This window comes from Branchiostoma belcheri, unplaced genomic scaffold, assembly GCF_001625305.1.
Source record: "Branchiostoma belcheri isolate BF01 breed outbred unplaced genomic scaffold, Haploidv18h27 scaffold342, whole genome shotgun sequence".
Lineage (NCBI taxonomy): Eukaryota > Metazoa > Chordata > Leptocardii > Amphioxiformes > Branchiostomatidae > Branchiostoma > Branchiostoma belcheri.
In genome coordinates, this window is record NW_017803957.1 from 112,435 (window position 1) to 126,653 (window position 14,219).

Genomic DNA, 14,219 nt, shown 5'->3' on the forward strand with positions numbered 1-14,219 from the left:
AGCAACACTGCCTCTCTGTACAACCAGGGGAGACAAGCGTCTAATAACAAACCTACCAGGCGAGAAAGCTATGCCGGACCTGCCAAGCCAGATCAGTACCGACAAACTAGGTACGGTGGACGAGCTAACCCATCTCCCTTCCCATACGGGAACAGTAATGCTCCCTACAGCCAGCCTAAGTCTTCTCCTGGAGTGCCTCCAAACGGACGTAGACCGGCAAGTGCACCACAACAGAAGGCGTTTGTACCTGGCAATCGTCAATACTTCGCCCCACCCGCCTTTCCAAACGGCCTGAACGCCCCTGCCCCGAGGAATCGCCCTACGCCGACACCTGACCGATGGATGCAGGAATGGCCCTCCCCAGCAGAGGCGTACGGAGGGACTCCAGCGATCTTCAGGCCGCCGCCCAGCTGGTTCGCGCCACCTCCATTCCCCTACTACGGCTCGGAAAGAAGCTGGTAGAGACGTACAGTCGGCTCAAGGTTCAGACTCAATGAACGACCCCGTGGCTCCGGATTATCATGTGTTTTCCGCATCGGATCACGGACACAAAGACAGTTCATAGAATTATTCAAAGAAACTTTGGCATTTCCATCGGATTTTGGAATGTCCATGGACTCGGTAGCAAATTAGATGATAGAGAATTCACTAGCCAACTAGATGGGTTTGACTTCTTTTCTTTATTGGAAACGTGGCACAAAGGTGAGGTATCATTTCCAGATTATTTATATTTAGTAGCACTAGAATCAAATCAAAAAGGTCAGGCGAAACTCAGGTGGCATTCTTTTCATGTTTAAAAAACAATATAAACCATACGTTACAAAGTTAGAAAGTAAAAGCGAAGACATTCTTTGGGTAAAATTGGATAGAAAATTGTTTAATTATGATAAAGACATTTACTTGGCCTCTGTATATATAAGTCCACTCGGATCTGCCATACACACCAATAGAACTTATGATATTTTTGACGTTCTAGAAAATGAAATTTCACATTTTAGCAATTTCGGAGAAATACTGGTGGGAGGCGATCTAAATGCGCGAGTAGGAACCCTAAACGACTATATAATAGATGATTCTCCTTTAGACACACAAACGCTGCCCATAGACTATAATTTTGATCACCCCCTCCCCAGGGGACCCCATACACATACCGTTTATAGTAACTAGTAACTAATGGTGACCACCGTTATATACTAACTAATAAGCCAAGAGGCTATCTTCACATCCTAGGATGTGACCGTTATTAGTAACTCAGTTCCTTACTAAGGAAGTTAACGGCCGGACAGTGTTGCACACGCAGTTATATGGGTAATCAGGAGTAAATTTCTTGGCGAGGTCACCCGGTAGATGACCTCTAGTAGGTGTGATGGCCGCCATTTTTGACCTGACTCGGACATTTTTTTACTAGTATTCAGGATGAAAATAAACACCAAGGCTGCTGCCACGAGATGTTTTTAATACTGTTAACGGAGTATTATTATAGCTTAGTTAAAGTACATGTACTTTCACGAGACCATCGACTGATGCGAAACAACGACGGGCAGATTGCATTTCGACTTTTTGGATGGATGTTTGTTTGACCCGATCCCTCGTCTTTTCGCCAACAAATCACGTCCAACTTTGATAAGGCATGTTATATAGGTAGGTATTTCTTGCCTGTTTTCACTGTATATATCGCCGTAGTTTTGAACATCTCAGTATTATTTTATTTCTAAGCAGATTATGTGGCGTAAGCGAGTCAATATTCCATATATTGCCCGGCTGTATCCATTGACTAATCTCCAAGCAGATGTTTGGGGGAGGGGGGAGACAGTATCAAATTTGTCAATCTGGGGAAATGGTTACAGACTGGCCAATTTGATACTTGGAGATTATCCATTGACCTCCTGCTTGGCTGGCCCATGATGCGATGGTTTAAACTAAGACACTTACAGGAGACCAATGATTAAATATTATGTAAAAAAAAAAGGCATCCAATACTAGTATTGCCTCGTTTTTCCCATAGAATCTACTTGTAGGTTAAAGATTATTTTGTTTTCAACTTATACTTGCCGTACAAAATTATATCAGATTTGGCATAATTTGATGGTTTAGATTAGAATGTGAGAATGGCAAATTTATATTGACCTGTTAGCAAAGATAATGACTCGGATGTTGTTAGTTAACATTAATGTCAATACCACAAAAGAAAGATCAGTTATCCAGAGGATGACACTAATTACATGTAACAAGTTACATGCTACATATCCTAAATCATAGTTCATACATGCATTCATTACCATATCTCTAGTAACAATATCAGTTTGAAAGTAACTTCAGTTTATCCAATCTATCGTGCTTGGGGCAGGCTGTCTTCAGGGCTCTAATAGTTTTCCCCCTGTCCAGCTCAACAGACCGCCCGGTATATTTGAATCATATGCCGCACACCAGGAGTTGATCCGCCCCTCCACAATCGAGCTTCAGCAGACCTGAAGAAAACCCGCCCAGCCACCTGGATACCAGGTTAGTGTGAAAGACTTTGTTGGTACTAGTTCTGTGGAATCATGTGGACCAGACCGCGTAGCGGATTCCGCGTAGCGGATTCCGACTACCTTAGATAGTTCTGCTTGTCAAATATGGTATCGGTATAGCAGCGGGATTTCCGCCCTTCGGCGTGTGCACACTAGCTAATTATAACTCAGCTTCTTTTGTCCAATTGCTAATTAGTAATTGCAAAAAAAAAAAAAGTTAGCTCATTATTGAACTTTAGCCACCAAATTCCATCCACATTTAAAAAAAAAGAAAGAAAATTGCAGAACCCACTCGAAAAACATATGTTTGTCTTCCACCGACTTCAAAAAGAACTCAAACATAACTACATGTTGTATTATAAGATTCATACCCCATTCATATACCTAGGCTATGTACTATAGTATGCGTACTAGTAACCGGTTGAAGTCAGTAAGGGTCAAAACCCCATGCTCTGTACACTTGGGACGACCTCAACTCCCCTATTCTGTCTCCTGAGAAGAACGTCGCCTGGCCTCTGGCCAATATGTAAACCTTTACTGCAGATTTTTCTTGCAGCACATTGTTTCTGATATCATTACACACCTTTATGATCTTGGTCAAGAAAGAAGACAACTACCCTGTACCTGTTGACTTAGCAGCTGGATTTCCTAAACCTAGTCTTTCGTCCCACTCTCCTTGAATATAGCCTTGAGTTTCCCAATGTATGAATCCACCCCCCAAACACAATCTCCACCACACACACACATATACTACTGACTGTGCATACTGACACAGACACACATACTATTGTAATGTACACACACACATACTACTGTACATACACACACACACATACTGTACACACACACATACATTATACTACTGTACACACACACACACACACACACACACACACACACTACTGTACATATAGATATACACACTTACACACACTACTGTACAGACACACTACTGCACACACACACACACACACATTATACTACTGTACACACACACACACACATACTACTGTACATATGAACACACACACATACTACTGTACACACACACACTACTGTACACACACACACACACACACATACTACTGTACATACACACACACATGTACTACTGTACAGACACACACTACTGCACACACACACACACCCACACACACATACACACATATCGGTATATACAGGGTACAGACAGGTCATATTATTTGGATTACATTCAGTCATGTCTAGAGTGCTAATGGAATATAAATACATACTTAAGTGTAAAAAACTAGATCAACATTTCAGACAGCACAGTATACATATGAATCTGCTGCATAACTAAATCACCAGCTTAAAATTAAGTATAGAAATCCAGTATAGACCTTCTCTAGTCTGCTACAGAGCAACATTGTAGCAAGGTTTGTTGGCAAATGTAAGATTTTTCTCACAAATTGCTGAAGTTGTGGGTGTACTGGGTAATGTTTTGCTTATTCAACGGTCAACCCTGATTTTGACTGTAGTGGTATCTGCCAAGGGTTTTATTTGTTGCATATCTAGGAAGATCATGCTGATAAATTACTGCACTTTAATTTCCTTACTCGTATACAGAGAGGGGGGAGTAAATGAAGGCTACTGTTACACATTTACAATCACATCAGTGTTTGTAAAATCTTCACCACGGGTCATGGAAAAGCATCAGATTCAGACATACTTTTGTAACTGTTCTTCAATTTGCTTATTCTAATGTGCTGATTGATGTAAACATAATTCATGGACCATCAGGTGATCATTTAATAAGTTACTAGGTTTTTTGATCACTATATATCATCAGATTCTCCTTGGATGACAGAATTATTACATGTGCATGATATTATTATTACTCTGTTTTATTTGTAGAAACTGAAACTCATGATTAGCCCCACTGTCTGAAATCTTTGATTTTCATATTCAAAACATTGTCTGTATGTAAGTCATTGAAGTAGGCAAGTGAAAAAATACAATGAAACAGGCCTAGCCTATATATCTTAGTTTTCTTACAATAGTACTTGTACCATAGGAGCAACAGAATCAACATACTAGACTAGTTTGTATTTAAACCAGCCAGGGTCACTGTAAGCCAGGAAGTTTTTGTTTTTTTTTGCACAAGAATTGACAGTACTGGTATCTTAAGTAATTATGTTTGTTCAGGTTGATTTTGATGCCAGGTTTATGTTTAACTAAGTACAAGAAGCTTGAAGCTGGTGCATGATTTGACATTCTTCCCTCTTCCTGTCACAGGTGCCAGAAGTCAACACGCAGCTAAACTGTGGATACCAGAAAGCAGACCACACTGTGCCACCTCAAAGTCCTGGCTAGCTACATGTAGGAACTGAGCTTTGAGAAAACAATTCAAATGAAAATTTGTGGAAACAAATGCAATTTATAGTATTGTCACAGGTGTGGATTATTGTCTTATGACTACTGTATGTGATCACATATTATTTCCCAAGAACTACTGATACTTGTAACCTTAAGCCAGCATTTTCATTGTCAGTTTTTGTATGAATATGAGCAGATTAAGAAGTTCTTCAGTAATTCATACGTACATGTGTTGAGCGTGCCTTCTCATAGTTATTGTTATTATATTCAATTATAGAAACATGTTTCGTTCCACCGAGATAGATAACATAACTACAAAAATTATATAACATTCTGAATTAAGATGAAATAGTGTTTATTCCATCCATAATAATGATAATGGTAGCTATTTGTGCAAACGTCTCTGATTGAAAAGTGCCTCGGGTTCATGAGTTTTCTCGGAGAACACTACATTCCCTACTGCATGCATGTTTTGTGGACTCAATGTGTGGCTTGTGCCACAGAAAGTTGCCCTTCTGTACGTGACCCCTACGCTGTAAAAAATCTGGTGAGAACCCTGTATTCTACTTGGTCTCCATTAAACACATGGAAAAACCATATGAAACAATAGGATTGAGGAGAATGGTGAACATTGTAACAATGCTTTGAACATGCATGTACTTGTACCAATGAGGGAAATTTTACTGCTTTACATGTGTACATGAAGGATTTCACAGCTTGAATTGAAAAAATCACTTTGCAGTTTATTCCCCTAATGTGAAAAAAAATGATAAAAAATCACTTGTAGCCCAGGTGCAGAGTGGTCATTGTGTGAATTATTTTGGTATCAGATTAACCATTCAGTGAAGAAGTTCCTAATCTTGTTTGTGATTGTTGAGGAATGGCCACATTGCAGGAACAAAGTTGAGCTACAGTAGAATCAGTCAAGTCAGGTTTAAGTCAAAGTAGTTTGGAGTATTTGTTCAGTCTTATGACTCCAGTATATGATGATGACCCTGTGGATTATTGATATGTGTAGCATTACGAGAAAGGTAGCTGAAAACACTGGTTTCACTGTCATGTGTGTCAATAAAATCACACAAATCTTGCTTTTCAGATGTTGTGTTGAGTGTGTATTTTCCTAGTTATAATATGATATAAAATGAGAAACGTTGTATATGAACACAAAAGATCATTTCATGAATTACAGATCAACTAGAGTTTATTCACGATAGATAATAGTAGTTATTTGTATAAGTTTCCCTGAGGCAAAAGAGGGTCTGTTACACTGACTGAACAAGGTACTGACTTTAAGTAGAAGCTGAAACCTTTCGATAAAATCTATTTATCATTGGTTCACGCCTATCAGCATTCATTTTAGTGCAAATTTATCATCTCTGAAAGTCAACAAAATAACAGGGTATTATCCTGTACACCCAAAAGTCTTACGAACTCGTGTAACACTTAAATAACGGTTAGCGTAGTTAATATAGGCCACTGACTGACTGAGGGGTTGATGTGTAATGATTTCACAAATTACACGTCTGTCTTCTCTCACCGAGATGTGACGTATATATATATATATAGATAGATCTGTGATATTCCTGATTTTAGCATATCGATTCAGTTATACATATTCATGTGTAATCATTAATAGATATATCATCCAAATTCAGAACGAATAATCCAAATAAATGCTTGGCGATATAAAGAGTATCACCTATGTGCTCTGTGCGACCTTGAGCGTTCACGCGAGGAGGCGTCCAAAATACAGACGATTAAGATAATTTGCACCGCATGTAAGCGTTTTTTTCTTAAACGAATATCTCACGTCGTATGTAATTTTATAGATTTATACAAGACAAGGCTAATACACTTATCTAGCTGTCCAGTAAATAGATAGGCTTTTCTTTTATATCCCTTGTGAAGATACAAGGTATTCACGACATGCGAAGTTGATAGAGAAGTACGATTTAATCTCTAGATGGTTAAATGATAGTAACTCCACAAAGATTTTGCCAAACCTACAGTTTAGAGTAACCCTGTACGTGGCAGTTATCTTGTGGTTGCGCTACTTGTCTGGCCACAAGACCGCGCTAACTGTGATATCACTGCTGGCTATATAACTGTCGTTATTCGTTGTCTCAAATCAATAACTCTCACAATGTCAATAAGTTGACTTGCCTTGTAGTTCTAAGTTTATTCATTTGTTTCTCAAATTGTATTATGTGATTTGATTACGTTTTGTATTGTTTTGTCATTTTATTGGTATGGCGGCTCTGAAAAGGTGTTTCATATCAGAAACACCTGTTTCGCCATGCCATCCACAGTGCATATTGTACGTGGTAAAACTCAATAAATAAATAAATAAAGAATTATTGTTTCGACATGAGAATGTGGGTATAGGCTATCAAAGCATTTGCAAATCAGTCCCAAAAATTTGAAAGAAATCTGTTGAGTTCTAAGCGCGCTATGACCGCCGAGATGTTGCGGTTTCCTTGTGGCAAGAAGACGTCCTCCCAACATTACAATTCTAGGACCGCGTCGCATAGAAGTGCGCTTTCATTCATAAAACGAGTAGGGTCTTGTATAGTAGGGACAAAACTCTCACAATACCAGGCTGATGTACTGCTCTAGCTGTGCTGTCAACAAAACTGCTCTTTTTATGCCTTGTGAAAATACAATCTTCAATCGAGATGATATGTGAACTGTGATATGTGAAGTGGTTATGGAAGTTAATCTCAAAAAGATTTAAAGATAGTTAACTCAAAAATAAATTGTGATATCGGCATGGGAATTTGGGCATGGGGTGGGAACGCCTTTGAAAATTAGTCTCTCAAATTTGAAAGAAATGCGTTGAAGTCTTAGCGAAATATAACTCCCAGACCTTTTGGCAAGGAGGCGTCGTCCCAACATTGCGTTCCTCATAGACGATTTTAGGATCGCATCTCACAGAAGTGCGTTTCCCTTCATAAATTGATAAGGATTTTGTATATCCGGACAAAACTTGCACAATACCAGGCTGATATACTGACCTGGCTGTGGTGTTAATAAATTTGCTCTTCCTTCATCTTTTGTGAGAATATAGACCATTCACCTGTCTCTAGTTCTAGGGGCGCGAAGTTGTAAAACGCGTTCCTACCAAGAATTCTTTAGAGCCAAATAGATCACGTTACAATCAACACAGGTACACCATATTTTAGACACGGATAGCCTATGATACTATATAACTTTGAACAAAGTAACTTTGACCGTAACCCAAACCGTTCGTTAGTAATTAGACGAAAACCCGTTACAACTCCCCCATGCGATTTTGGTTCAAAGTGCAGCAAATAAATATTGGGGGAATTCAGGACAATTCCGCAACAAAATTGACTGATAATCACGTAAGACACCCATTATTGGTTAATCTTACAATTCCCTCACAATTCCATCTTTTATTTTAGTTGTAACACATTAAAGATAAATCTAGATATCCTGGCGAGATGCAGAGGAACTGCAGCAAAATAATATTTTTTTCAAGAGATTGCGCAGGGGGGACTCCCTTATCAATATTTCTCAACGAAACATACATATCTGACCTTTGCATAACACAGCGAACCCAAGAATACCACTTTTTATAAAATAGCTCTGCGTTGAAAATTTTTCATCATTAGCATATAAATCCCTTTTCTGTCAATACTGCTTCTTTATGCACCACAGCTACCCCCTCCTTCAATAAATGCCTAGGCCAGCAACTAGTCCATTGTTTCCTCCCTGAGCCTCTTCAGGCTTTTTCATTAAATTTCTATTACAATATGCTAAAAAGCCTATTACCTATACATGTACATCAATATTCAAGACAAAAAGTACTGGAATAATTGCATACAAAGCTTGATATGTCAATTTGCTTGATGACTAGGGATATTCATTGAGATGAAGCTGAAGAACAAATCATGAAGATAAAGTGTGTGACACAAAGACATCATAAGTACATTTTTGGCAAAGGAGATTTGTTTAATGTTTATAAAATGATACCTGCACAGCCATACTCATTATGTATTTTGCTATTTCATTGTTTGATATATTGCAAACAGTGTGTACAAAATTTCAATAAAGTTCATGGTACCTTCTGTGCAAGGATATGATACTTGAACTAATGAAAACTGCTGCCGTTTATATTTAGTCAAAAAAGATAACACAGGCCTTTAGAAAGGTTTGCCTTCAGAAAGGTTTGCCTTCAGAAAGGTTAATGTACAATTCAAGGTTAATTATCAAAGTATACAAGAATACCTTTTATACAAATTACACATCATTTGTGGTATGCTAGGCAAACAGTACATGTGTATTGTATATACAATATACCATCAACATTACCAGAAAGTGGTCAGGTCATTTTACCTAAAAATCAGCTGACATGCCTACATATGTCAAATGTGTTATCTTATCAACACTTTTTTTAAAACTAAATAATAGCCTTCTTTCCAGTTGGGCAAGATAGCTGACTAGTTACAGTGGTGCCTGCTATCCTCTGTTCTCACTGCCCTGAGAGGAAGTCTTGTGCAGAAATCTTGTTGAAGCAAGCTTAAGTGCTTGATGACTTTGACTGTTCTTTTCTCATAAATCTGCTTTCTTATTTGGCACACCGCTTCATTTTCAATGCTTTCCTCAAAGGCGAAGTCCTCCCGGTACTCCTCCATGGCCCTGGAGAAAAATAGAATGTACATGTCTATTTACAGTTGCTAAGAATTAGCAACAAAATTCACAACAAGTGTGAAGAATTAGCAAACTAGTATACTAGTATTCTAATTTTTACATAATTTAAGGCATTTGATAATCAAGAAAACTTGAGTATACTAGTATTCTAATTTTTAGATAATGAATCATTATACAAAATAAGTGATTTACCACTAGAATGACAGTTTGCTACCAGGCTACATTACAAGTATAACTTATAGATTATTTGCCAAACCTGTTTATGTAACAGTTACTTACAGCTACCAGCACTGTACCTGTATGTCTGCCCTCCCCCTTCGCCCTTCACATGACAGGCAGAATGTTATTCAAAGTGCATATTGTGAAAATTTCATAGTGTATTCGAAATATTCGGGCCCATTTGATTCTAATCTGAATGTGATCAGAGCTGTTTTCAATGCTATTAGAATGCAGTACATGTAAGAATCTCAATGCCACCTGTTTGAGAACTGTTTGTGTTTCTGGATATTCTTAAAATTATCACTGGATTCAAAATTTTTACATTTATGCTCATTCTTACATGTATGCCCAGCCTGACTGAGTGGAGACTGGATACAAGGCTATATTGAACAGTGAATTTTAACTGTAGCAGTATTAATCCATTTGAAATATCAGTGCCTTACCTGGTACCGAGATAGAAGGGCAGTACAAATATTTCCTGTTCGATGCACAATTCACCTGCATCACACCTGCACTCACTGGTACTACTAGTAGTTTTATATAAAAGTGTAGGCATATGTGGATTTTTATTTGCTGCATTGACTTTCACATTGTATTACTTTTAAGTTCAAAAGAAATCCTGGCAATGATTTCCAGTTTTCTGTGTAATCTATATAATTCCTATGTTCTGGGTGACAGTGAGTGGTACAGGTAAAATGTGTCTGGTGCAGGTAATTTTCAAAGTTAATGTAACTTACTGGAGCAAAGAAAACTACTAGAAGCCCAGCTTAAGTTCCTTGTACATCAGCATGTGAAGCGGTTCCATTGGGACTCCTTCTGGTTCCCCAGTATTGCATGCTGCGACTCTCAATCCTACCCGCTGCCATTTCCTCTGCTTCGGCGTACTACAATACAATACAAAAATTGACAGAAACAAATGTACATATGTCATATGTCAAATATACATATGCGCATGGTAAATACATGTAGGTACGTATCATTTTACACATCATGACATTTCAGTAACTCCAAAACTACCTTTATCAGGGTCAGTTACTGATACATCAGCCTGGTAAGTGCCATACATATAATAGGTTGTAGATCTTTTTTAAAACATTCACAGTGCTTTTTCTTGCTTTGATTGATGAACTCTTGAATACACAGTGAATTGTGTTTCAATGTATTAGTATATTACAGTAAAAAAAAACTTGCTTTCCCTTTTTGTAGGCTAATAGTATAACTTTGGATAACACCACAACACAGTACCAATTTGATGAGGATAGTTATGGAAGTAAAATATGCCTGATGGGGGATGATAATGTGTGGTGAGAAATGACTTTATCCTTTCCCTTTAATTAATAACTAGGGAGTGACAACTCTGTTTAGCATAAACAGAATGAGGGTCAAAGAAACATGAAATAAAATGCTCATGAATCTGTTTTATGACAAAATACATGTACATATATGATCCATAATGTCAAGGAGGTTGAAAATTTGAATTTAAAAAACATTAAATGTTCTATTTTCTATTTAGATACATGTGTATAGGGAAATAGTAACCCGTAGTCAAACTAATGCTGTCTTAGTGACATGTATGGTCAATGATGTAATGTCCTTCGTAATATGATACCAAGCTCCTTGATAATACTACATCTAGTCAAGTTACAGTGTAACGTATATATTATACATGTAGTAGTTTGATGCTGCCCAATACTCTCCAAGCAGAGGTTTGGGTTTTGGGGGTATTTTTAGCGTGTTTTCAAACTTTGGTGGGAAAAAAATTCAGTGCAAAAGAGAAACCCCGATAAAAAAGGCTAAAAACACGCTAGAAATACCCCCAAAACCCTAACCTCTGCTTGGAGAGTAGCTGCCCAACCCCATTCTGGAATGGAATCACCCGGGCGCGCGTACATTTGAATGCCGCCCCCCACCCCAACACACATACAGACACACACCTACGTATACATATATACCATTACCAAGTCAAATGTATTACATAGGCAGTTGATATTTGACTACTGAAATCTTCTTTTGGCTGCTAGCTATATCCAAACTATTATTCACTGGCTTATTTGCGAAGAAGAGAAAACAGCCCAGTCGTGCCTCAACGCAACGCGGATTTAGCACTTAAACAACAAGGACTGAGAGTCTTGTGAGCTAGTGACTAACCTGCAGAATATGTAGCCTATAAATGGTCCAGGAATTGGTCCAGGTCAGAGTAGAGATGAAGAGAAAATATAAATCGCCAGGCCGTCCCGTCTGTCGTCCATTTCAGCCAAGCCGGCAACCGCAAGTCTAGTCTCGCATTATCTCGCGACGGATTTTACAACTCTCGCGAGGACTACACCCGACCGTTTATTTTCTATACTAAAGCAGTGAGGTTACTAATAACGGTCACATCCTAGGAGGTGAAGAGAGCCTCTTAGCTTATTAGTTATTATATAACGGTGGTCACCGTTAGTAAGTAGTTACTATATATGGTATGTGTATGGGCTGCCCAGGGCTAGCATGGATGATGGTCAAAGTTCCGCATTTGGAAAAAATCTAATAGATCTTTGTATTAACAGTAAACTTAGAATATTAAACGGTAGAACACCCGGCGACCTCCTTGGGAAGCCAACATGCTACCAACCTAAGCGTTGTAGCGTTGTTGATTATGTTTTAGCAAGTGAAACCATCCTACTCCGTAAAACAACGTTCTTTCATGTTCACACGTTATCGCCATTTTCCGACCACTGCAAACTTTCTTTATTGCTAGAGAACAACCCCAACTTACCTGAACAAAGTGAATCTAAATTACCAACACGGCCTTTTCATAAATTTATCTGGAATACAGACTCAAAAGAAAAGTTTGTCAAAATAATCAATTCAACATTGTTCTCATCAAAAATTAGCAAATTTATGCATAATAATTACCAGTCGACACCAGAATCTTTAGACACTGCGTTACAGGACTTTATAACCCCGCTGCAGGAGGCCGGAAGAAATTCTTTGTCCTTGCGCATAACAAAAAACGAAAACAGCAGTGCAAGAAACAAAAGAGTAGAAAAAGATGGTTCGACCAATCATGCGCATCGGCCAGACAAGAACTAAAAAACTTCGGTAGAGTACTCTCGAAAGACCCTCGCTATCCTTTCCTCAGAGGTTCCTATTTCAATAGAAAAAAAATGTACACAAGACTTATACGCAAAACCAAAAAAGACTTCAAAAATAATATTCTAAAACAACTCAACTCTTACTCTGACAACAACCCTTCATCATTTTGGTCACTTCTAAAAGACTTCAAATCCAACAGCACTAGTAATATAAATACACAAGAACTAATCTCTGATGAAAAACTCCATTCAGACTTCAAAAACCTTTATGGTAAAGAATCCACCCCCGGCCCCAACGTTTCAATATCACCCAGCAGCTTCGAAATGGAAATAAAAAACAAATTATTAAAGTTAGAGAACGATTTAAAAGAAAACCCCCTCGACAACCCAATTCTTAGTAATGAGATCATTAAAGCAATTTCTAGCCTTAAAAATGGAAAAGCCTCAGGTAGCGATCTAATTCTTAACGAGATGTTAAAGTGCTCTCCTCACACTCTTATCAAGCCCCTCACCAAACTATTTAATCTTTTTCTTTCCTCTGGATATTTCCCCCCAGAACTGGTGCACTAGTCATATTGTTGCCCTTCATAAGGGCGGACCAAAAGATGACCCTAGTAATTACAGGGGTATTTCGGTCACCAGCTGCCTAGCAAAACTATTCACATCAATTTTAAATACACGCCTAACAACTTTTTTAGATGATAATAAACTAATCTCCCCCAACCAGGCCGGCTTCAGAAAACATTTCAGTACAAATGATAATCTCTTTGTTTTAGACTCGCTAATTACAAAATATTTCCATAACAACAAACGCCTTTATTCATGTTTCATAGATTTTAGAAAGGCATTTGACACTGTCTGGAGAGAAGGTCTCCGTTTCAAATTACTAAATTCGGGAATAGGGGGAATTTCTATAAATTAATCAAATGCTTATATTGTAAACCAGAAACTTGCGTCAAAACAAAATCTGGCCTTACACCGCCATTTGTGACAGACAAAGGTGTCCGACAGGGGTGTAACTTGAGCCCCACCCTTTTTAATTTATTTATCAATGACTTAGTGAAAGAGTTAGATAATTCAGAATGTATGCCACCTTCTTTATATAATCTATATGTCTCTTGTTTATTGTATCACGGCGGTCGGTTGCTAGGCTAAAGTCGCATTACTAGGGAGGTATCGGGTTACAGAACGCGTTCGAACGTGGCCGCGCGGGAGTCCCGGGCCGGCCCGGGGGTAACGGGTAAAATTTGAAAATAACAAAGTAATTGGAGAGTAAATACTCGTCAAAATAAAATGTAATAAGTGATTTTGTTTACCTCAAATGTTATTCTTGCACTGCCTTTGCTCCACTTTGTGTACATTTCCTTCCAAATGAGATCAATTTCGGATTTCAAAAAGGGTTCAC

The 14,219-nt window shown here is 38.3% G+C and overlaps 1 long non-coding RNA gene across 1 annotated transcript; it reads right to left on the minus strand.

The window, feature by feature from the left end:
• Positions 1–9,494: 9,494 nt before the first annotated feature.
• LOC109475694 lies at positions 9,495–12,050 on the minus strand. The gene is made up of 3 exons (XR_002140563.1): positions 11,889–12,050; positions 10,478–10,624; positions 9,495–9,509 (listed from the first exon to the last, which is right to left on the minus strand). It is a non-coding gene; the product is annotated as an uncharacterized LOC109475694 (long non-coding RNA).
• Positions 12,051–14,219: the final 2,169 nt, after the last annotated feature.